General features: G+C 36.4%; 1 pseudogene; it reads right to left on the bottom strand.

Moving 5' to 3' along the window:
• Positions 1-4,232: 4,232 nt before the first annotated feature.
• On the bottom strand, positions 4,233-26,908 carry LOC146137287 (fatty acyl-CoA reductase 1-like; annotated as a pseudogene).
• Between the last annotated feature and the right edge of the window lie 47 nt (positions 26,909-26,955).

Here is a 26,955-nt window from a genome sequence, read left to right as displayed (position 1 = left end):
CATTAGAACCATAGAACGACAACACTTGCGTATTTTAGACCGTGGTGTGTTATCTAGGCATTAAAGAAATATGAACGCATTCACTTAAAATATATATAATAAAAAAAAAAGCTTTAATACCTTATCAAAGTAGACTTGGAGCTTTTATCCGCAGCAAGTTTATCACAGAGGTCAACTTCAACACAACAAGCTAAACTGATGATCAAATACTTTTCTCGTGTGATTGCTCACGGCTCATTCTGCACCAAACTGATTGCGTTTGCTTCGGCGCCTTTAATTCGTTTAGCTCAACATAAATCGGTCAGTTTAAATGGCCGCTTCCAAAGTAGCCGGCTCCCTTTTCATCAAGTCTTGTCGCTTCATATAAGCCACAAGCGGCCGAAATAATGGAGCCGGCCGGTTTAGAAACGGCCATATAAAGTGTCTGATTGCGTTGCAAGCCGAGATTACGAAACAACAAGCCAGAGTGCAATAATGTGAGATTTTGTGTGGACAAACTTAAAAACAAAATCATTCCAACATCTGGCGAGCCAAATTGAAAAGCACAGTTGGGCGTAATTTGGTTAATTTACGATTGCGATCTCCGCAAAGTGATTTTGGATTTTATTTTTTCCTTTTTACTACCGTTTACCATAATATTCATAACAGAAGTAAAACAAAATAAAAACTATTTTACGACAGAATAAATTTGTAAAACTTGTCTAATATTACCCTAATCAATGTTTTTCAATATATTTATAGTTTCTAATACAAAAACTCTTTTGAACAGCTATATTTGAGATTAAAATTTAAACATAGTTCAGTATAATTTAAATAATAAATTTAATCTTATCCATCAATGTATTGATTAATTTTAGTTTTAATAAAAATATTGCTTTGATTGCATTTTTTCGTTCTAATATTATGCCCTAAAAGTATTTTGTTATAGCTTTACGATTATTGCCTGCTTTATGACAATCAGTAATAAAAAGAAAACAATAATATTTAATTTTTGTTAAATAGTCCAAAATTTTGGGTGGGGTATATATGTCCCCGGGCTTCAAGGAACAGGGGTACCAAGATGAGGCTTACAAATGCCAGAATAAGGCTTTTTATTCTTAAAATACAATGTTCTAATAAAATTTGAATTGTTTGCCGTTGAAACATAACGGTTTAGTGACGCAGGAATTTCAGACGAAGTGATCAGGTTATTTTGGGTGTGACTCAAGACATCAATCACCATAACACGTGACCAGAGACAATAGCCGCAGTGGCCTTGACACGTTGGAAGTAACGACTTCTGTAAGTGCTGGTTAAGATAGAATCTATGCGTTTATTGGTTTCGAGATTAGATATCACGAGAAGTGTTCGCAGTCAACCTCGATCGTAATTTTTTCACCTTAAAAACTTTACCAAAAAAAGGGCCATAATTTCGCAACAATAACTATAACAGTCTTGCGTAACCACTAATTTAAAGCGTCAAACGATTTTTCTCTGCATTACGGCTAATCAAATATCAATTTAACAAGCAATAACGCTGGCATAAACTTGTCAACAAACGTTTCAACAAATCATAACTGATCGGCGTAGCTTAAAAATACTTACAAGCGAGAAACTGCGCTAGCAAACCAAATGAATACATACTTTCTATGCAACCTGACAGTATGCATAAAATTTAAATCAGAAGGGTTTAATTGCGTGTTCATATCTCAGTCGGGGTCTCCAATGTATATTTCAACAGGTGAGACATGACCACCGTGCTATCTGAACTCCACTAAATCGAAACTAAAACAAACTGTCATAGCATTTCAAAGTGCATACTGTCAGGTCGCTTATAGATTTATTGTACATGCACATAATTTAGTATAGCTCGCTTTCAATAAAATGGCTTACAGCGCAGTAAAAACACGTGTTGCCAGTAAGGAGTACATCGTTGACTGTAGTGTTTTATCCAGCAGTAGCGTGACGCTATATAGCACAAGAGCGACTGCGATGGAGATTTGCTGAGTCGAAAGTCGGCTAGATTTGCCAGAACGGCCACGAAAGGAAATGAGTGTCGAGGTGAAATATTTAACACTTTACCAGGGGAACACGCTATAATTACAAGCACAAACAGACATGCGTCGTTTCTCTACACCGTATAAAGCAAAGTATATCATGTTATTGTAGTAGAAAATGTGATTAAACATGGAGGAGGGAGCGCCAATTTTATAATTTGTCCCCGGGCGCAAAATCCTATGGCTACGCCACTGGGTATAAGCGAGCCCTTATAAGTTGTCACTAAAAATCCAGCATTTTTATCCTGATTGTGTTGTTTCTGTGTTTCTCAACAAACCTTGGCTCAAGTGCTACGTAATATCGTAAATGGAACGGGAGACCTTTTAAGTTTTATGCGTGAGTTTACAAAAATTACCTTAAATGTAATAATATTGCAATTGCCGTGAGTTGTATCCTCTATCTGCCACAATAACTCGGCCTTTAACATAAAATCAAGTGTCACTGGAAGCTAGGTTTTTTAATTTCTTACTTTGGTCTTGTTTTAATTCAGGGGTTCCCAACCTTGTTACGATCTCGTACCACTTGGACGCTCTGTACTGTCACGCGTACCACTTTAGCAGAAAAATAATTTAATTGAATCATATTTTTATCTATTTTTAGCTTACAACTAGCATTATTCAACGCTACTTGTAGCTTAAGACTTAAGCTATAAAACAGTCGATTATATCTATCAAGAGCTCATTTGGCATAATTAACGCCCACAGTCTCACAGCATTGTACACTTTACAAAGCAACTGTGCTCCTTGTCAACAATTGACACGGCCTGTATTTTGAAGATTGCGTTGTTTCGAAACAACAGGAATAGCTACGTAACAATAAGAATGGGCTTCGGGTAATTTTTTTTATTTAAATAAAACAAGAAAACAAAATATAAAGTTGTGAATCCAGGGTTTTGTGAAAAAAACGGAAGCTACTCGCGTACCACCTGAAAAACCTACGCGTACCACTAGTGGTTCACGTACCACAGGTTGGGAACCCCTGTGTTAATTGGATCAGAATGGCTTGCTGTGAAACCCGGCGGTACGCAGCAAAACTAAAAGCCACTATGCGATGTACACTGCCGGAAAAACGCACCGGTAAAAAAACGAGACAGTGACTTAAATGTACGCCAAGGCTACCAGGCGCGGATCTAGGATGTTTGTTTGGGGGGCAATGAATTGTTTCGAATATGACGTCACAAAGCTGCACAACTAACCTCAAGAAAACCAAACAGTTGGTTTATTTCCAGGTTGGAGAAGTGGTGCTTTTAATACAAAAGTCACATTACAAAGCTGTAGCACGAAGCGAAAAATTGCCTTTATATCGTTTAAGTTGTCAAAAGCATTTATATGAGGTGATGAGACTAACGACGCCTTTGGTCTAAAGCAACTTTAATAAAGCGGGCCAAGAGATATACAAGAAGCTTAATTTTAAGATTCGCGAATTTTTTGCATTTATAATAGTTCCACTAAAGACAAAACATACAGTTTTTTGTCAAAATACATTTTGTCAAATAGCTTTTTTATTCCAGTAAAATATGAAGAATAACTAAACCATAAAACATAGCTACAAAAAAACGGCTGTATTTACAAATACGATGCGTTTCTACACAGTATTAAAATCTTTGTAATTTTTACAGTTACCTACATTTGAAAGGCATTGAAATAAAAAAACAAAGTCTATGTTAACATTAAAGAACAAGTATAAGAAAAGTGTAAGCTTTGAAACAGAACAATAACGAAGAAATAATTACACAGTAAAAATGGAAAAGTTAGCATTTGCGCAAATGGATGACAACACTGAAATAGTTGCTATTCCTGTACAGCATACCTTCTGCATAGCTATGTAAGCCCAGAATACAAAGAGAGCTCTATTGCGATGAGATTCGAACCAAACGAAATCTTTACACGCGGGAAAATAAAACCGCTCAATGCTTCTTTGTAAGCCCCGAGAGAATGTCAAGTGAGCCACGAAACTTTTTGTAATATTGGAAAAGAAATTATTTGTATTACCAATATATGCATAGACACAATCGTTTTAGACTTAAATACGCACTATCCATGAAAAATTATTAATATTGAGATATTTAGATACAGTTTGTAGTGGATTTAGGTTTTAAAGGTAAAACCCACTTTAGGTTTTGCAAGTCGTGGCTTATGTAAAACACAATGAATCGTGTTGCGATAAAATCGAACGCAAAGAGAATACTTTTGAAGTTATAGAAGGGCGGGTGAGTCGCCGATGAACTCTGTGAGTTGCCAGAGCGAACTCGTCAATCCACTTGCAACGGCGAGTCCGCAAACTCCTAAGGCAGCTCCCGAGTAGAAGCACTTCTCAACCAAACGCAATCTGAACAAATTAAACACAAGGTTAAAACGGGCTCAGCCATCTTGTTTAAGTTGCAATGTTTTCTGGTTAACTAATCTTCTTAGGTTTCAACTAACATTGAAACGCAATCTGAACAAATTAAACACACGGTTAAAACGGGCTCAGCCATCTTGTTTTGTGCAATGTTTTCTGGTGAACTAATCTTCTTAGGTTTCGACTAACATTAAAACGCAATCTGAACAAATTCAACACACGGTTAAAACGGGCTCACCCATCTAATCGCATTTTAAGAAAAAACGCATAAATAAACTTTGTTTATTTTAACTTTTTGTGTAATACTTTCTAATAAAACCACAAACAAAGCTTAAATGGACACATTTTGGCGCCGATACTACGTCAGTATCGGACCAGTAGCGAGTGGCGATACGATAAATCTGATATTATCGGACAGCCAAAAGTAAAAACATAAAAAAACGGGCCCAACCATCCAATAGAGTTTTAGATAAAAAGGAAATTCGGTGATGAATCGGCGAAACTAGGATATGAGCAAATATGAAGGCAGATTCTAGGGATTTCAATATTTTGGCGAAAAAAGTGTGATCTAATGAAACCACTACGAATTCTAGGGCAGTGGTCAGCAAACTTTTTTTGTCGCGGCCCAAAGTATTTTTTTCAGAGCTATTGTAGGCCCACTAAAATCACTACGAAGCAGTGTCGGATTCTGAATATTTGATTTTTAGGTGAAATATTACACGGCGCCTTTATGCCCAAAACTCTGCCATACCATATTATAAAACATACTATACAACGAAGAATATACGCGCATAGCGAGAAAATTTTTTTAATTACACATAGTTAAAGTTGACAAAAATATATTTGGACAGGCATTTAGGACCACATTGGGCACGCGAGTCTTTTCAAACTGAGCCAAATTAAAAATTCTATGCCACACCAATATTTACAATAAAGTGCAATGAATGTACGGCTATCACGCGGCCCACAACTACATGATATCACTCAGCTGCTCAAAAGTAACTCGCGGCAGACATCTGGGCCGCGGCCCATAGTTTGCCGACCACTGTTCTAGGGATTTCGATATTTTGGTGGAAAATGTGATCTAATGAAGTCACCACGAATCTTCTTTAGAAAAATTCATTGTTTTACGTTTACAGTGTCATGTCACAAATAAACATGAAAGTATTTATAAGATCACAATTTCTGGTTTTAAACAAAAGCTCCACAAGCATAAAGTTCCTTACTTGGTTAGTTTTTGTTTCGATTGTAGATCGTTGTTCTTCTGCTTTAGAATGAACTGGTTGCAGCCGGCGATGTAAGTTGTGAAGTAATCTTCCCACTGATAAACCCCGCAATCAAGGTTGTAAGCCTGAGAAACAATTAACAAATAGCTTGATAATGAGTTTTAAAGCCAAAAAGGTCGAGTAAATCCACATCATCTTGATTACGACGTTTCGATTCACACTTGTATCATCGTCAGTTAATGTCATTGTTTTTTAACAGCACTTTCTGAACACATAACTTATACCGAGCATAAAATTAATTCAAAGACTGTTCAAAAAACGTTGGGAAAATAAGGTTCCACAAAATATAAGGCTTTTTTCATAGACTGATGATGCCAGATTGGCGAAATATATTTCTCTATTAATAACTAGTCTAGAACTTATAAATGACTAATTATGACTCGGACAAGAAAGTCTAAAGTATATTGCTACCAACCACTTGAAGTCCTTGTCGTCATTAACGTGTATTGGGGCGAGGAGATATCTTCTTTTTTACAGATTCAGTTTGCGTTCTACAAAGACTTTTCAATACGCAAATCAATTCAAAGGCATTTAAACGCTTTTAAAGATTCAAATAATTTGTAACAAACGTGCAACACACAAATTTAACCCCATGATTAGATGCTCTGAACTAGAAGACCTTGTAATATTTCACCTTTTGATCTTCAGCATTCAGTGAGGAACGCAGTTGATCGACATTCGTGTTGCTGAACTTGAAGTTTGTCGTAAAAAAGAATTCCATCACTTCCATGGCGCTCATGATCTTTTCATTGAGTCTTGCCATTCTGAAAAAATAAAGAAATATTGAAGTCTTTGCCATTCTGAAATTAAACATTATATTTTGTGGAATTAGCGTAGCATTTGGTTCAGAATAAAGTATTTTTGTGAACTGGGACTTCTTGCCTAAATGGTGATAGTCATTCAAACAAGTAATCCAATTTGATGTCATATTGAAAAAAAAACAGACAATTGTTATAACATAATAAAGGAAGTTTAAATCCTAACAGTTTGAGAGGTGTAAAGACAGGTTGACAAAAAGCTAGATATTGAATGATAAAATAAAGTTTCATCTAGACTATTACCTTTAATATTAAAAAAAAAATAATAAAAAAACTAGACAGAACATTGCACGATTCAACAAACGAAAATTTCAAGAGAAGCAAAAATTTCAAAACTGTTCAATCCACAATAAGGCACAGGTGGCAAACTAGAGTTTTCAGCTTCTGCTTGGACTTTATTTTATTTCAAGTATAACTCACTTTTGTTTTTTCCTCATAAGGGCCAGACCGGCATCCATCGCATGGGCAGGAATAGTTTGCGAATAAAAGGTGGTGGGATCGTACAGCTTTCTGCATATAAATAAATTAAATGTTTAAATCCATGAACACGCCTTTGCCGAAAGCGTTGCAATAATGAAAACTATATCTCTTTATGTTAAATAAAGTAATCAGGTGGCACTATATAAAAAAAATTGTATTTAATAGCTTTCGCACAAGAAACTCTTTTTTGGAAAACTATATTTAACAATTTTTGATAAAATGTGACAATCACAAAAGCAAAACTAAAGAATCTATTTTACCTGTTATTCGTGCATAACACCCAAGGGGCACGGAATGGGTCGCTTGGATTCTCTGCCACATTGTTCTTTGCAAGTGAAACTGGAAACAAAAATACAAATTGTAAACGATGAATTTAAGCCAGGGCTGTGGAGTCGGGACTCAACAGAGTCGGTTTATTTTGCTGGAGTAGAGAACACGGGGTTTAAGTTAGAATTTAGACTACCCTTATGGGTTAATGAATTATATGACACACTACGAGTGGTATGTTAAACATATCTACCTAGTTTCGTTTAATAAATGTGTGAAATACAGGCTGTAGAGTCGGATCCGGACTGGGCAATCGCAGAAACAGGACATTTGGTGAAAGTCGAACTCCGGATTGAGTAAGACTACGCTAAACTAAGACTACACAAACATAAGAGTCCCGAGCCAGATGTGCACAGCACCAAATTTCAAAACTGATAATGTCACAAACTGTGAAGTGCAAAGGTGAAATACCATAAGGTAGATAAAGTCAATTTTTTTTTTTTTTTTTTGTTTATAAGATCCATATCTTTGACTTTGCCTTAAATTTTCCCTTCGGCAAAACTTTGCCCAACTTAACTGAACAATTTTAGATATGTGAACTTCTGCAGCCTGGAACCCAACAAAATCAACATGGCAACACAATTTTTCCCATTGGTTAAGAAACACTAAAACCTACATTTACTGATGTAACACTTTTAGTTAAAGTTGTCCATTCTTACTCAAGCGGTCCATAGCAAGGCCATTTTTGATGCCAGAGTTGACATGGTAGATGGGAAGTGATCCATTGACCCTCGGAACTCGGTCGCAAGTAAAGGAACTGGTGCTTTCATTGTCCGAAGATGAATCCCCTGGAAATTCATGTTTAACCGGTTAAGTTTTAAATTGATCAACAATAAATATAGGTGGAATTAGTTCTTCATAGTAAACAGCCTGAAAACCTCTTGGTAATATAGAATGACTACATTAGAGTAAAAATGCAGTTTTGGAACAGATTTTTTATACAGGACTCAAAATACAAAAAGAACACAACAACAATGAAGTAAAAAAAATTTACATGTTTTCGAACAGGGGTTTATTTATCAAATTAATACAAAATTAGTGGTAATAAATGCAAACACTGGCTAGATACAAGCGTTTTTTTCTCAAGCATAAAATAGTTTTGTACAAATTAAAACAAAGTAAATTGTAGAATGAATATCAAGGCACGTGTATAACTAAGTAGCATTTTGTGGAAATTTAAAAAAATTCTTTGTTGATTTTCACATGGTCAGATGACAAAATGCAACCTACTTCTGTATGGGCTTTGATATTCATTCTCCATCTAACTACAACAAAAGCGGATATGAACAAAAACGCCAACTTTTTGTAATCTATCTGTATTTACAACCTTGTAAGCCAATTTCCCCAAGCGATGAAACTGCACTGTCACTCTCGTAGCCGAGCGAGCACCTTCTTTCTGCTGAGTCACAAGCGGTCTTCATCGCCGCGCAAATCACGCCGTTGACAACAAAGTCGACCGGTATGAGGTCACAGGTTATGGAGTTGTCGACAATCACAGAACGAAGCACACCCTTGGCGTACGCTATTATGAAAGCGGTGGGTCCGTACACGTTTGTACACCAACCCTGGAGAAAAAGCAGAAATTTTTGATATCAAAGACTATAATGCAGTGAAATTTGAAATACTACTAAGCAGTACACTGGTAGCCTTAAGTAACCCAGTGGTTTCAAGGTGCAATTTCAAAGCTTGAAGTTGAAATTTTTTAAGAACATAGTTTTTTTTCTATTTGAAAGCCTCCTAATACAACTTTGTGTATGATTTGGGTACAATAAATCAAATGACATTTTCCTACATGCATAGAGTTGATTGCGATGTCCCAGTTCCGTTTTTAGTGACACTACAGAAATCCACTCAACAGAAATTCAAGTAGGTATTTTATAGTTTCTTATGGGTTTTGTAAACCATAAAACGTTGGGAACCACTGGACTAACCGATTCAGTCAATCCACTAAGGATTTTTGTGCAAACCAGAGGTCAGGCTAGAACCATTTGTATTATTTCTGGACTGAAACCATCAAACTTATACTTACACTAGAAACTTACCGGCAAAGGTTCTTTGTAAGCTGGTATTATCATGCTGGGCCTGACGATGCAGATTGGAAGATGAGATCCTTCTCTTGCAACGACGTCCTCAGCAAGCGCCTTCGTCAGCGTGTAAGTGGTCGGTCTGAAGCAAAAACGCAACGTTTATGTACAACTTTAAACCAGTAATTCTATTACACCAGAGGCCTTAGTCACCGTGTAAGTGTACGGTCTATAAAACCAAAACGCAGCATGTTGTATAAAAGTCACGAGAGGAATTTTGATACAAAATTATTCTTTTTTAGAAGCTTTTGGCTTAGTTATTTTAGAAAAATGTTGTATTTGTGTGATGTGATATGTATAAATTGTTTATTAGAAAGTTTGTATGGTCCTGTTCTGAGGCGAATTTTTTTTTTTTTAGATTTTCGTTTGCTTGACAGTTTTCAAGTTACGTCAAAATATGACTTAATAAAACAATAAATTTATAAAAAAAATTTGCCAAGTAGTCTCTGGTGGAAACTAGAGAAAAGTGTTATGAAGGTCTAATGGCCAAGGTATCTCAGGCAGTGCATATTAAATATGTGGTGTTAAAGCATTCTAGCTTGTGGCACATTAAGTATAAAGTATTTTAGGCACTGTTTTCTCCTAGCAACACTTTTAAAACTTGGTATTTGTCCTTATATTGGCAAGAACACGGTTTAAAGCAGGGGTGACAAACCTATTTGCTGTCGCGGCTTTGTCAGTTACCGCTGACGGCGCTGAGTACAACTGTTTACTTATACTATGAAACCTGTTAAAATCATAAACAATTGTTCATCAAACCAAACTAATCGACCCATGCGAACCATACAGCTGAAATTATTTAACGCAATATGGAAATATGAAATAAAAAAAATAACAAATAAACATTTAATGAATTTTGTTGCTCAATGAGAAATTTGGAAACATTTTTGCTTTGCTAAGCACTTGATATTAGGACGAACTGTTGATGTGGCAACTCTCAACTGCATACTAAGATGTACGTCTGTTAGCCTTGACCTGTAACGACTTTTTGTGATGTTCATTTTAAAAAAAAATGTTCCCACAGATATGTGCTTCCTAAAACCCGCGGGCCCTGTTTTCGTCACCCCTAGTTTAAAGGAGTTCTTAACTTCTTGGGCCACTTCCAGGGTAAAACAAACATTTATTTCAAAGTGACCTTTTGTCAAAATGTCCTAATAACTAACCTAATGACTTTAATTTCGCTTTGAATTAGCGAATATGGTCACCTACCTCTTGCCAAAAAGTTGCAGTGTGACCTTTGTGATAAGGTCATCGCCCATCCACCGGAGGGAACCCTCGAGGTCGAGGTAATCGATTCCAACATCGTAAAGCTTTTCATCGTTTTCTTGTCGGTTGCAATGGACATACGCTGGACAAAAATTCTCTATATATTAAACAATACAATGCCTTACATATAGATAAAAAAGTTAGATTTAAAAAAAAAACTTTTTTTTATGAAATATATATTATAGTTTACACAAAAAAAGTGTATGGCAATAGCACTTTATAAGGTAGTTACAACGTCAAAACAATTTTCTGGCTTTTAATTAAATATATTTAACCTTATCCTTGAACAAAAATATATCGGTAGGAAAAAGCTTTAAATTACAATTTCTCGTGACAAAATTCCATGGATGGGGGAGAAGTTAAATCGGTAGTTTCTAAACTTTTCAGCTTGTGGCACAGTAAAAAACTAAAATATTTCATGCCACACCATGTACAAAAACAACAAGTTTAACAGGTCTATCTTTGCTCGTTTATTTTTGATACATTGAATTTCGGAATCTTTGTAACTGTTTTTTAAAGTATTGTAAGTAGTGAATGAAATTTATAACTCTACAACAATTTTTAGCTTGCTACATGATTATTTAATTTTCCTCATTTAAAGATAATTTAATAAAGTTAATAAATATTGACAAAAGAATTACACCTGGTCTGCGCTCGTACATCCAACAGTTAACCGACCTGCGATGGTCAGGCCCAACAGTTACCCACCCTTCAGGAAAAAAAATGGTAACCCTCGGCCTAGTGTGTGGAATATGGGTATATTTACCCTATAATAGAGTAACCTAGCACAAATTTACAAAGTTAATCACATAAAGCATTTGAAAAAAAATGTGATTTTGAAAGCTTTATCGTTTAATAAAACAGCAAAATTAAAATTTTTTGTGTAACACTGCATATTGCTAATACACACCTGTGGAGATGTGAACGAATGCTTGGAGGTTGTTTCGTTCAGGTCAAAATATTTTGAGAAGCCTCCTCACACACTGGACGTTTATTTCGAAGGCCAACCTGTAGAAATTAATAAATAACCAGTGGTTAATAAGCTTTTTTAGACGGCAGCAGACTAAACAGACAAAAACAAATTAGGGGTATACTTTAACACCATCATGTAATTAACACTTAACAAGCATGCGGGGCATTATGAATTACACATAATTTAATTCAGTAACTGTGATATTAAAATGTACATACGATTTTATAAGTAGACATTTATATACAAATCAATATCATTGCATTAGTAACTTAGCAAAACTGAGTTACTACATATGAAGCAACAAAATTTAAAACAATAATAATAATCGCATTTTTTTATTTCAGACCGGGGGTAACCCCTTGGGAGCGCCCATGCACACTTAAGAATCAGATGTATGCGCTGGTCTACAATCCTACCACAGCGTTCAAACAATTAAAGCAACGCAAAATATTTGTGTTAGGGTGCAGGTTAGTGTGTGGGTGAGGGTGGATCAAGTATTATTTTTATTAGAATTGCTTAACCTACCCAAACCCCAACGCTAAGCTGCACCGACCCTAACTGAAATAATGTTCGTTGTGGGATCCTAGACCTGCGCCCAGTAGCTTGATTATTTTGAAAGCGTAATACTTTTGCAGAACATATCAAATAACAAAAGTAGATCGTAATTAAATACAAAGTATCGGAAATCCTGAGACGTTGTGTATACTTAAGTACCCTCACCTGAGGTGTTCATTGAACTTAAGTGCCCTAACCTGAGGTGTTCGTTGAACTTAAGTGCCCTAACCTGATTTGTTCGTTGAACTTAAGTGGTCCTAACATGAGGTGTTCGTTGAACTTGAGTGTTGCAGCGCAATGGATGAAAACCTGGCACTTCTTCTGTAGAATCTCCCTCGAAGTTTGATCCAAGCCAAGATTTTCAGCGCCAAGGTCGCACGAAACAAATTCGAGGTTCGACGCAAAACCATAGTTGCCATTTTTTTCTCACAGTAATCATCTAGATTTACCAAAAAAATAATCTAAAAACATCTAGATTTTTATGGAGAAATCTAAAAAAAATAATCTAAAGATGATTTTTGAAAATATTCAATACTTTTGGACAAAAATTCAACATAAAAGCTTAATCAACGCCTGACCTGAGGCTTAATGCCGTATAAAGTTGCATAAAGGGGCTTGCTTGATGCTTTAGATTTAAGATTTCTGCTTTATAAAACATTTACTGAACATGACGAGTCGAGTTACTGAAATTTCGATTTTATATCTCATCATTTTTTTTTTTCAGTTTGCAAAAAAAATCTTTTGAAATTACTGAAATATTTATCGTCAATAGCGAATCTGTCACTAATTTAGATTATACAATATTTTTTTAAAATAATCTAAAAAAACATCTAACATCTAGATTCAAACCAAAACATCTAAATCTAGATTAAAATAATCTAGAATGGCAACTATGCGCAAAATTCGGCTGCAGCTCACGAAGAACGTCGAAAGCCTGGAAAGGTAAAAGGTTTAAACGTCAAATGACTCAAAGAGATTTAAACCAATGAGTGGAAAGTTGGGGAAAATGGCGAATTTGTTTGGTCGTCTGTCACGCTCAGGTGCATATGAAGAAACAACAAAATTTAGAGTAGACTCGTTTACTCGTAGTTCTGTTTGTGCCATCAACAGCCTCTGATTGGTACAGGGTTAAGCACCTTTTTGCCTAGGATCGCCAAAAAAAGTGTTGAACAGATTGGCATGGCTTTTCAACTATGATTTGAGTTCAGGCTAAGTCATTTAGCCGCGGTATATAATACTACCACAACGAACATTATTTGGGTTAGGGTGTGGTGCGGGTTAGCGTTTGGGCTTTGGTAGGTTAATCAGCAATATTGTTAATGAATAACAATAATACTTGATACGCCATCAACCAAACACTAACCAACACCCTGATCAAAATATTGTGCTTTGCTTTAATAACTGTTTTAACGCTGTGGTAGGATTCTAGACCAAAATCGTACCACAACGAAGCGAGCCAAAATTAAAATATTCAAAGAAGAATCCTACCACAATTTTGTCTGGGGGTGATATTGCCCTTTGGGTAAGGGTGAGCGTTTTAGTGGGTGTTTTTTTATTATATTTATTCTCCCATATTTATTTCTTGTTGCTTTTTTTATTGCACAATTCGTTTCGTTACTGTAAAAAAAATGGTAGGATTCTAGACCAGCGCCCAATTTTTTTCTCAAGAAACTATTTTAATTCCAATTTATGTGAAGAGTTTATTGTGGAAATCCCTTACAGGCTCCAAGTTACCTAATCAAAAATGTGTCTTGGCCCTGTAAAATAGTCCCTGAATAAACGCTGTTGTACCAATAGTTTGTATCAGTTAACTATATCCTAATATTACTCTTTATGATAGAAATACTTAAATCTTCCCAATTGTATTTATAAACCCCATTGAAAAATTATGTCACAAATGTGCTGTCTGCCAAACTGTGACAATAGAGCACCTGTTGTGTCTCTATTTCATGTCCCTTGCAAAAAGTTTTGTAAAAATGATCAAGTTGAATGGGCAACTAACCTGGAAAAGATTATATTAAGATTTCGGAACGACTGCCATATGTTGGGTTTATATAAACGAGATTCTGAAAGGATTTGTTCTAGTCACTTTCATTCACCTGATATGATATCAAGTAAGCAAGTTTTTTTTTTTCGGTAGTTAAAAATTTTTATCAAAAGAAAATTATTTGGTATGTAAATAGGATTTTAGACATTTGCTCTATGGTAATCTTTTTAAGTTATAAAATTAATTATTATTATTTTTTTTACTATTATCTAGGAGGAAATAGAAGGGAATTCAAAAATGGAGCAATTCCAAATTTATAATTACCAATAAAACAAATTCGTAATTCAATACCCTGTGGTGGCAGTGGCCATTTTTACGTGTTTAATTAATCGTTTTAAGTAATTAACGAACAACAAAAACATGCGCCCCTTTATTATTTCTTGTCTAATTATCAAAATTGTCATATTTATCAAATATTTTATGATTTGTCACTTTTTTACGCCTTTTACCAAACACTCGCTGTCATTCTGAGAACAAGGCATTCGGCTGTTTCACACATGAATAATGTTATATCGTGACACATACTTCCGTAACAGATAAAAGTATTTCACTTGTGTGAACGCGTTATTGTTAAAGTTCCCGGCTGCCAAAAGGTACCGGGTTATAAATCATTTCCGCTTTCTCGTGTCGCCTTCTCTCTTTCATGCAAACTTTCAACTTGTATATGCGAAACTTATATCAATATATATCCAGTCTAGTCGTGTCAAGACAGCGAGTGGTTGTGCTTGCCGGCATTAGCCGGTTTGCCCACAATAGCCAACACAAACTGTGTGGAATTGTAATCAGACAACAGCAAAAACTTATTGAAGCAATAGCGAGGTTGATTGCCGAGGCAAATTAGTTTAATGAGACTTGCAATCAAACACGCATGCCTCAAATTGATGCCCTCCGAGTGACGAACGAACCACCTACAAGCGACCACCTAAAAACTATTATGTTTGAAACCTGCAAGAAGCTAGCTGTTGGAAGAATTGATCTCGTCGAAAGATACATCGAAAGACGCTCCATATCGTCAGCAAAGCATTTGCTTGGATTACGGAACACTAAATATAAACAAGCGTTGCCGATAAAGACATCACCACCGTTTGGAATCATGGAAAACGAAACGGAATTATGGATTTCACTATAACTGCGATTCTGCCTAGTTTATCAGGTGAAAATCTATTATACTTTTAATATATATATATATATAATAAGTAAAAATATCGACTGAAAGGTCTGTAAATTGTTTTTATGCGACTGTTTATCAAACCATTATGTATCGCATTTCGCAAATTATGTATAGTCTATATCTATGAAGTCTAAGCTTAAACGTCGACCGCACGATCTTTTGATAAATTTTAAAAGAGCTTAATTTATGTGCTTGGAGCTCAATAGTTTGAAATCAAAGCGTTAAACTTGTGAATCACGACTTAATTTTGTTGCGCACGAAATAATTTTGTGTTAAATTTCCGAATTCTTTTAAACAATTGGTACGTTTTGGGTTTTTGTCTGTTTTTCTCTCATCACCCAGCCGCGTTTATACACGAGTTTAAATACCTCGTATCAAAAAGCATAATGATTTATCCACACGTGAAACATTAGCTTTCAAATCACAACTTTAGGAACACCCCATTTCCTGCCTTTTGTTGAAAGCAATAGTGAATAAGCAGCAACTTCAAAGCGTATTTTCTTGTGATGCGTCGTTATTTTAAAACTAACATTGAACGAATTGTGCAAACTAAAATATGCAAAATTTTTAAGGAAATGTTGCTCAATGTTAAAAATCAATAGAATTTAATTCCGAACAAATAACTGCCCCTCCTTAATTTTGTTTTCATAGTTTCACGTTTTTCACCATTTATAACGGAAGTACTTAAAATCATAGTAATTCATTCACTTGCAAACTATATGATTCAATTCGTGTAAGTCTTTAAACGCGACTTTAGGAATAAACCCTACTCGCATTTGTAATGTCTTAAATATTTTATGTAAATAATTTCAATGCATCCCTTACTCTAGTGCTCCCAGTGTGCAACCCTCAATTAAAAAAGGCTGAATATGATATCCAATCTTCTCCTCCGTGTTATAGACACACACCTAATACAGTAAAACGCTGCCGTGTGGCCGTGTACAAACCAGATCACCATTTTCTAAAAATCCCATGGTCACATGCCAACGCATAGTGACGAAAGTTCAAACAACGCATTACTTTTTCGGTGCAAAAACGCACTCTGAAACGACCGACTATGACAACACGCCATCAACTATTAAATGCGACCTTTGGAATAAAAGCTTAAATGCAAATAACATTGGAAAATTACAACCAAACAAGGAAGGTGTGTTTAAAACACACAACCGCCCGAAATACGAATATAAATGGCCGACTACGACCCACGAAACTATAACCAACGCCGTGTTAACGCGCTCAACAATTCTTTACGACCATCAAAACGATAAATTAATATCGCCCTACCAGGAATTAACGCACTGCAACGTCCGAAGCGGACACTGCGAGTTAAACCATATCAGTTTCATATGGCAACCCCCCTCGCAACTTAAAATGCCCGCAAATAAAATTTGTGCAAAATACGACATTGTCGTTACATTTCTCCGACAACGGAATGCCTTACCGTTTGGAAATAAAAAGCCTCTCAATATCAACACATCACTGGGCCCCATGTCAGCAAAATCTCAATGCGTCGATCGCGACGCTATTTATCGAGTGCAAACTTCAACGTCTCATTTCTTTAAGCTTAAAAAAATCAAGCTGCGATATTCCCTTCGCAGATACTATCAATACTCACAGGGACACAAAGGTTCGCAACACGAACAGGTGACACCATTACGGAGATAGCTTGTTCCCCCCAAACGTTGCGTTTAAAGCGGTCTCTAGGTTACGGTGGCTATTTTGCCACGAGGCCACTTTTGGAAAAAGTAGGAGGTCGCGACTCTAGCAAACCCCAAAAGCAGGTTTTTCAGTATACCACTGCAGGCTACGCATCAACCATGGTCCTTCACTTAGAAACGTACAAACCCAATCGCATCTTACGTTTCAAAATAAAAGGAATATTTTACCTTTTCCTAAATTACACGCTCGTACATGCATCGAACGATGTGATGCAACTCTCACCAACACTAATGCCCATCAATGAAACTCAGGTAGCCAATATTTTTGCTGTGACGTCAACTATTCTAGGATATGACTCAAATCAAGCAAACGATTTAGAAGCAATAATCGCTACTTTAAGAACCTCAAGTCTGCAAACAGAGCGCTTAAAATACTTCATAGAAGGCCAGCAAATCAATGAATCATCAAATCAAATAACAAATCCTTTGCACGCGAATCCTGAAAAACTATTAAGAAATAGTTTCTTAATGCTACTATCAACGGTCACAAATCCAATTCTAAATGCCATTTTCTCATTTTTGACAATATTATCCTTGTCATGGGGACTAATTCTAACAATATCCACAATAAGGAATTGTCTAATCCGCCTAAGGCCCACTTTAAGACCACACTTACAGAATCGGTGGCAGAATTTTCAGCACCGTTTCCCGATTTTCAATAGAAACCCACAAATCGCTGAGGCACAAAACGAAAATGAAATTCCAATTGACTTGGAGGAAGTAATTGAGCAATAAATAACGAGAACTGCATGAATCGGGAGCACTGGATCAACTTGTGTGAATCATTATAACCTAATCGTTGCAATTATCGCCCATTAATCGCAAATAACCGAGATTGAAAAAATATGTGTAATCGCTATAATATATGTGTAATTTCATTAAATCGCAAAGAGATGTGTAATGTGAGTAATTATGAATTGTAATTTGTGTGCATTTGAAATGTAACCTAAAGCGTCTATATGTAAAAAAAAAAAAAAAAAAAAAATTGATATATATAAAGAGTAAAGAATATACTCGCAATCAAAGTGTAAGTGTTGAATGGCCTAAATTGCCACAGTGTACTCCCCAATATTTGGACAACATATCTGCCGAAAATTATTTTAATTTTCAGAAACAAACACAAACAAGCGTTGGGCGCTGCAGAGATCAAACGCAAGGCGCGGATCGGTTTTCAAAAGAACACCGAACGGGGTTTTCCCCAGATGCTTCACAAATTTCGACGGCAAAAGCGAAACAGCACTGCTCTGTCATGGCAAACATTGAGTTCGAACAGCAAGCAAACGATGTTTCAAGCAATCAGCAAATGCTGACGTCAAGATCATCGTTGCAACACAAAAGAAGCGTGCCACCTGGCACACAAGAACAATGAAACAAATGTCGAAGAAGCATGAATTGAAGCATAAAAAACAATCGCGCAAACGCGTTCAATGATCGGACAATTCGCGACCAACGCTCCACGAGCATTCCACAAACAAAAAAAACATAACAACACAAACAAGGAAACAAACAGCCAGGGCTTTATATGCACCCTGGCCAAAAATTTAGCGGCCGAGTATCTGTGGTGGCAGTGGCCATTTTTACGTGTTTAATTAATCGTTTTAAGTAATTAACGAACAACAAAAACATGCGCCCCTTTATTATTTCTTGTCTAATTATCAAAATTGTCATATTTATCAAATATTTTATGATTTGTCACTTTTTTACGCCTTTTACCAAACACTCGCTGTCATTCTGAGAACAAGGCATTCGGCTGTTTCACACATGATAAATGTTATATCGTGACACATACTTCCGTAACAGATAAAAGTATTTCACTTGTGTGAACGCGTTATTGTTAAAGTTCCCGGCTGCCAAAAGGTACCGGGTTATAAATCATTTCCGCTTTCTCGTGTCGCCTTCTCTCTTTCATGCAAACTTTCAACTTGTATATGCGAAACTTATATCAATATATATCCAGTCTAGTCGTGTCAAGACAGCGAGTGGTTGCTTGCCGGCATTAGCCGGTTTGCCCACAATAGCCAACACAAACTGTGTGGAATTGTAATCAGACAACAGCAAAAACTTATTGAAGCAATAGCGAGGTTGATTGCCGAGGCAAATTAGTTTAATGAGACTTGCAATCAAACACGCATGCCTCAACCCAAAGAACGACCTGCTCCTATGGCGAGAAGCACTTTGCCAACTATTCATAAATCATTCGTTTGCTAATCTTGTTGGTAAAACCCAAAAAATCCCCTATGGTTGGAAAAAGTTTGTGTAATCTGATTTTGTTTCATTTAAATTGGAAGATGGCCATAATCAGTTTAAGTTTCATGTTCAAGTTGACATGAACCTAAATTTATATGCCAGTTATTATGAGTGGGGTGCATCACCAGAAAGTAATGTCAGACTTATTGATGTTACAAAAACCACTATTTACGATGTTTCGTACTCTGTTTCGGAGTACAAAATATGTAAAGGTGTCACTCTTGAGTCTAGTATTACTGTCCCCTATATAACAGTGGCGGCCAACCCATGTGGACCGAAACTATCACCAGAAGTTTCAATAATTGCTAAACGGTGAGCAACTTTTGTAATTATTCAAGTCTTATTACATGTAAAGAACCAACAGACTGATGTTCCATTAGATCTTCTGCATGCAAGGTTTTTGTACAAGGTGTGACCAGTGTTCAACTTGCAAGGAGGTTGATTCCAAATTTATACTAAGAAAACAACGCAGGGAGCGGTATGAGAAAAAAGTTGGAAAGACACCAGTCCAGCGTGTCCAGTGTGGTCACAATCTTCCATCAAGGGTGCAGAGCACCATAAATTTAAAAGATGCTAGGTACAAGCTGTAAAATAAAACCAGAACCCCGTTTTAAGCAAACTTATAAAATCTGAAGGACATGCTAGCCAGTATAATGATCTTGCTCGAAAAGACTTAAGTCTTGACTTAAGGCACCAGCATCGGCCGAACTCGTTGCGCGCTTTGTCGCCACCCGGCGGCACCGCCATAAGAAATGACCTGGAAAAAGCGGTCACTTGAAGCGTGAGTGAGCGCACGAGGTGCTCGTATCGCGCGACCCGATCAATCGGCGGCCGCCAAAGTTATTCAAGTTCTTAAACGGACCGCGTGGTCCAAGCATTGACTTGAGTCATTGCAACTCTGGTTATTTATCTTAATTTTGGAAGATAAAACAATTCAATTGCTATATGTTGCGTTTATGTTATTTTTTCCTTGAGATTTTGCTCATATTCGCACGAGTTTAGCAGTTTTTTGGTTACACGTTTACTTTTTAGACAAATAATTATATTCAATTTGACATGCTTTAATCATAACTTGACTGAAAATTGAGTTGCTATTTATTCTAAAAGACTTTATTTAGATAAAAACGTAAAGGTGTAACGGCAGGAAACTAAATAGGACAAAAAGTGAAGAGCAGTGAAGCAAATTAAACAAACAAAAGGAAACTTAAAAAACAAATTTAACTGCATTGTGACGTAATACAAAGTAAGAAATGATCGCGATCTAGTTAAAATCAACAACATCCTGAAAATGTAACTTAGGGCAAACGGGGCATAGGCGTAGCCAGGGTTGAGCCTCAGAGGGCATGGCCCATCCAAAACTTAAGTGGGGTTCGTAGTGGAACCCTTGGTTGGTTCCATAGGTTGCTTGTAATTGTGCAAATGTGTTCAAATCGACTTATTACAACAAATCTCATTTGTATTTTTAAGTGTTTTAAACGAAAGCAATGAATAAGCCACAAGCTTTCTAAATCTGTAAGTTTAAAAGCAACTTCATTATGAACGCAGTCTTACTAAGGTTGTTTTGTCAGTTGATGTTTCACATTAGAGGTATTATTAAAATGTTTAGAGTAAGCTATTATTAATATGTGTATAATGGCTCATTCAGAGCTGCTACTCCACTAGTTGGCGCTCTGGCGCAAAACTTGGACAACTAGATTTATTTGAGAGTTATTTTAAATTTGATTAGCAATAAAATTAGCCGCATTTTGCTCCGAAATTTCAACAAGCCACTAGAATTTGCCTGGTGCCACCTCCTAATGTTCCGGCAAAATATTTATCTTAGTTAGAGCGGACTTGGCGCTTTTGCAGCGAAATCACCTAAAACGTTTGCCAAAAGCGCAAAAAAAGTAAATGTGTTTATTTTCTTTTATGGCAAACAATTGCAATATGGATAGTCGGAGTCCACATAGTGCTATTCAGTGGACACATAGAAAGGTTGAAAATACTGCACGGTGACGTTAGCTGGAAATATACCTTAGAAATGTCAAAACCTAAGAAAAAAACAAAGAATGAAAACAAATTGTATCTTGATGGCTAAGGTGATAGCAACAGTCCGGTCTGATTTAAAGTATAATGGATTATTTATAAATATACTGATTTCCAAAAGGGTCAATCGTACAGCAGTCAACAACATAGTGTACGGTTACCGCTGGTGCGTTTCCTATTGATCCTTGAACGAAAAAAATTGAGGCAAATATCAAGGTTTAAATACATCCCTAAACACCAGGAAAAATACATGCCTGAATACTAGGATGTCTGATACTTGACATTTTATTACGATACCCGATACCCGATATCGTGGGCACAAAGTATCGCGATACGTTACCAATGACGTCATTACTATGCTTAAATAAGCAAAACATTGACTACAATTACTTTTTATTAGATTTTAGCTATAAAACCTAATATTTTAGTTTACAACCTTTTCTTTTTGAACAGGTAACATTTGTGATTTTTTAGCGACACGCGACATGAATCGAACGTCACGCGACGCTTGTATGACGTAACGCGACAGACATCTTAGCGAGAATGTGCCGACCTAGTGTAAATGTGTTAAAAAAGTGGCAAAATGGTGAAGGGAGGGTGGTTTTGTGTTGCTGGAGTCTGGAGAGAAAAAAGAACTTGCCAGAATATATTCGGTCGATCTTCAAGTATTCAGCATAACAATTGTCAGCTAGAGTAATGTTCATAACGTTTTCATGATTCTAAGTAAAACCAGAATTTGTAGGGAAACAAATTTGTTGTAGGTTTTCCAGATATTATTTTCGTTTACTGAAAGTAGAAATATATAATTATGCAGTTAATAATAACTTAATCGTTACTACCAACAAAAACCCATTACTACTTTATATATAAATGCTTGAATCGATTAAAAGGTGTTTAGTGTAAAATCGATAAAACAGGTGTATTGCGAAAATGAAGTTGGACATTACAACGAGTCTTTAACCATTTCTTGCATCTGTAGACACGTTCTGCAGTAACAAATTAAAAAATTAAATACGATTTGTACTAATATAAGCATGTATACCAGGTTCAAGTAATAAAATGAGAGTAAAGTTTTGACGGTCACAAATGCAGTACCACATCGATTGTTGTTTGGTAGACATTTGTTTGGTAATAAATGTATTTGGAAGTTTGCCATTTCATAATGTTAAGTGAGTTTAGAGTGCACTTTACTCTGTTCAAGGTATTACTCAATATGCGCTTTCACATATTCTAACGTGAGTATTTAGTGCATGAAAATAGTTTGTGCTGTAGTCAAGTCTTACTGAGGGTCGCACGACATAAACTAAGAAACGAAAATACGTGGAGAGCAAGGTGAGCGCGAAATTTGTTGGTTATATTCGCAATTCTCCGGATTTTCTTGCAACAGTTTATTACATAAAATTCATATGTTTTTTTCTGTTTGCCAGCGGCGCACCGGTTAAAAAGCAGTAGTTTACTTTGTGGTTATGAATATTGACGTTTTAGCAACATTTCTAAATACGAAGTGATAAAGTTGAATGGAAGCCCGCATACATGTTAATGTTGTCGGGCGCCGAATATGCAACGATATTTGTAAATTATTGCATTTTGAATTTAAGGCGCCAAAAAATGAGTTTGAACGTTGCAATAAAAGGTGTTTTTTTATATGTTTTGGTTGACTGTACATTTTGTTTAAAGGCGATTATGTTGATTTTGCTACTGGATAACGATTGTGATCAACTTTTATATTACATTTGTACGACGTCGCTATTTTGTTGTGTTGTTTTATTTTTGTAAACACTCATCATGGAATGGCAGATACTAGCAATTGAATTAGAAGATCGTGAAAACTGAACGTTTATTTCCAGTTAATCACATTATTTCGAACCCTATTTCAAAGTATTTGCTGTTTTTCAGTCGCTCTTTAATATTCGGTATGGAATTGAGATCGCGTGAGAGTTATTAATTACAAACGGCGAGCACAATACCCACGGTGTGTGGCAGTAAGTGTTGGGACATCAACGAACCAATTTGGCCTGTTGTCTTACCATTGTCTAAATAACTTCTTATAGTTTTGCCTTATTGATCGCATAAGGCACAATATTTTCCAACCACGTTTTGTGGTTGACTTGCTTTATGTCTTCCTTATTTAGTTAGTTGGATGGGTCAAATATAGGATGTAGAGTCGGAGCCAGACTCGCCGGAGTCGGCAACTTTGGGCGAAGTGTTTATCATTGTTTCGCTTAGAGCAGACCCTGACAAGCAATTTAATCCGGCCAGCGGCCTTTTTGTACTAAAATACATATAAGCAAAACAAGGGCGAGTTTTTACATGATTGGTTGTGCGGTATCTTAACCAATCTTTTCAAAGATGGATCTAGTCATGCCCCCGCAAAACTTAGATTTTTAGCCTGTTTCAAATAGTAAAATGAAAATTGTTTTATCGTCTTTCTTTCTCGTAAGTTCTACGCAATTTTAGCATCTATACATACAAAAAGCTTCCTCCGCATAATGGTGCTCTATCCAACGAAAGTTTAACAAACTTATCCTAACATTTATATACTTTTCGCACTTCGGTCGAATGTATGCCGTTTATCGACTTTGCTATATGCAGGGTTACCATCTGCTCAGACCAAAAAAAAAAAACAGGCTATCCAAAAACTAAAGACCAGGAGCAGATCCAGGATTCCGATGGTGAAATCCAATCTATCAGGAATAATGTCATAAAATAAAAACTTAAAAAGTCCTATTTTTGTATGCGCAAAACGTAACTTAATCGCGCGAAGCGCGAAAAAAAATGCGCTGTATGCCTAAACCTAAAATGTCAGTCCTTACGTAAAGCCGAAAGTTAACTTGTTTACTAAAGGCAAACTACTACACTTATTTATAGCTTACATTACAATGTACTTTTAGAAAAAAACAATCGTAGCACATTGTTATTATATGTAATATAATGCATTGTTGCTGTAATATGGGCCAAAGAACTTGGTAAATAGTCTCTCACTCCCCGTCGCAGCAAAGAGTTTTGAAAAAAAACAAAAAAACTCTTGGTCAAAATGGAATTGATTAAAAACACTTTAAAAAACTAAAATAAGACTATTTTCTTAAAATAAGAAATAAGCACACAACTCTAAAATAAGCACGTTTCTTAGAAATAAGCACATTAGTGTTTTGTAAGACACTGCACCAAAAATAAGCACAAATCTTAGAAATAAGCACGGTACGGTAACCCTGGTTATATGCCAATTGTACCTAAAGTGACACGTCGGAAACTTAAAGCCTCAAAAGCAAAAAAAAGTTTTTTTCTGCGGAATTACGTATTGTACCCTTGGCTTTAGGGTCAATTGACGCCAATAAATTAAGCAATGTACATTTTTATCTGCTCGATCCACTTATGTCTAAATTAACACAAATAGCCTATAGTCGCAGTTGATCTTTCTTTTGAATTAGACTTAAAATGCGCATTTGCGCACCACTCCCAACGTAAAGTTTGTTAGCTTATTTGTGTTATAGCGTTGAAGTATGACGTCATATTGGGTTTATTCGAGATCTTATTTTTGACCCGGCCCTCCACAACATTTTTATTTTCTGATGCGGCCCGCGGTAAAAAAAAATAAATGCTCAACCCTGGCGTAGAGTTTAGTTACGTAAGAGGAAGTAGACTTTTTACTTAAAATTCGGTAAAGTTTGAGATACAGAAACTCAAAACAGGAACTTGCCACGTCGGCAGAAACCCACCGTTGCGTGACGATTCTGCCCTTGACTCTTTTCACCAACGAACGCGACTGACAGGAATTTATCGAGGAAAGCGAACCCATAGAACAAATTAAAAGAATTCGAAATATATCTTTTTTAAATCGCAAGTTTTGTCGAAATTTTGTGCGATAAAAATATGCGTCAAACTGTCGTTTCAAGGAAAATAATTAAATTGATGCTGAAGTTAAACAAAAACATATTATTATAGAAGAACTGCTAATTCTGACTAATTTTAAGGCGGCACGTGACACCAAAATAACCGTTGGGATCCAAGAATACCGCGATTGAAAACTTCAACAAATTATTTAGTGTTGGCACGCAATGGTATTTCAAAGGAGGTAAAACTGGGCAATATATGTGCTTTATGTTTGACAATTTGTTGCCGTTGGTTTAACGGAATACAAAAAGTGTCACTGGTTTTGCTCAAGGCTGTGGACTCGTGTCTCGAGTAAGACTGCCCTAGTCCCGAGTCCGACGTGCGCAGTACTAAATTCGAAACTCTAATAAGGCCACAAACTGTCAATTGCAAAGATGGAATAGCATATGGTGGGAATTTCCTAGTCACAGATTGTGAGTGGATGAGTTGTATTGCAACCCTATGAGTGCTTGCTGGAAATTTACTCTATTTTAATTAACTAAATGGGTGAAATATAGGCTTTAAGTGGATTCGGAGTTGTATTCGGTGGAATGAGCGAATTTGCCGAGTCGAACTCGACTTTATTTTTTCGGATGAGGTTGGACTCGGGTTGTTTTTAACCGACTCCGCAGCCCTGGCGCTTGTGTGCATTTTTATTACACGCCCATGAGTGCAAAGAAATAATTTATCTATAATCGTTCAAAAAAAAAGTCAAGATCGTAAAAAACCCTTTTGATATCATAGCGAAGTTAAATACTACTTTATTACGAGAGTATCCAAGATAAAGAGAAACTCATATTGTACGTTTGCGTTTCTAACGGCAAAATCGCCAAAATAAAAACAGCCACCGTTGAATAGTTTCAGGTTCCAAGGACGCCGAGAAAGCGCGTCGTATATTTGTCCCTAGTCTTTGTGAATAATCACGTTTCAGCTCTTCTTTGTCCAAACCTTCCGACGGTTGGTGGGACGCGTTGCTACAAACCAAGCGTTACCAAGCGTTGGACGAAAAATTCGCAGCGCCAATTTGCTCGTATCTCACCTTCTCAGTTAAATTATTTTTGAACAGTAGCGTTTCTAACGGCAAAACCGCCAAAATGAAAACAGCTATCGTTGAATAGTTTCAGGTTCCAGGGATGGCGAGACAGCGCGTTGTATATTTGTTCCCAGTCATTGTGAAGAATCACGTTTCAGCTCTTCTTTGTCCAAACCTTCCGACGGTTGGTGGGACGCGTTGCTACAAACCAAGCGTTACCAAACGTTGAACGAAAAATTCGCAGCGCCAATCTTGATCGTATCTCAACCTCTCAGTTGAATTGGCTTGTAAGTGATTTAATTAGGTTCAGTGACGACTTACAAGCCATAAATCGAAGCTTGGATGTTAATTTCCATTCTTGCGCAACATTTTACAGGAATCAATCCGGGAGCATTTGTAAACCAACATCGCAATACGGCGACAAATATTTGTGGTTTGCACTAAAGCAGGCCTTTTACTTATCGGTGTTGCATTTCCCCATTTAATCATTCACAATAGAAGAATCTTAAAACGAGAGAAATGACAAATGTTGTACAACAACTACATCCTTAAACCGTTTCGAAGAAATCCAGGTGTAAAGTGAGTGTCGCCTGATACCTGTGTTCTTGGCTCTGTATGATAATGTCGACATTGTTTTGTGCGCACAATTGTTCGACGTTATTGTGCTTTATACTTTGC

This window comes from Ascidiella aspersa, chromosome 7 (assembly GCF_963924565.1).
Source record: "Ascidiella aspersa chromosome 7, kaAscAspe10.2, whole genome shotgun sequence".
Taxonomy (NCBI): domain Eukaryota; kingdom Metazoa; phylum Chordata; class Ascidiacea; order Phlebobranchia; family Ascidiidae; genus Ascidiella; species Ascidiella aspersa.
This window is presented reverse-complemented; position numbering and strand designations above follow the sequence as displayed.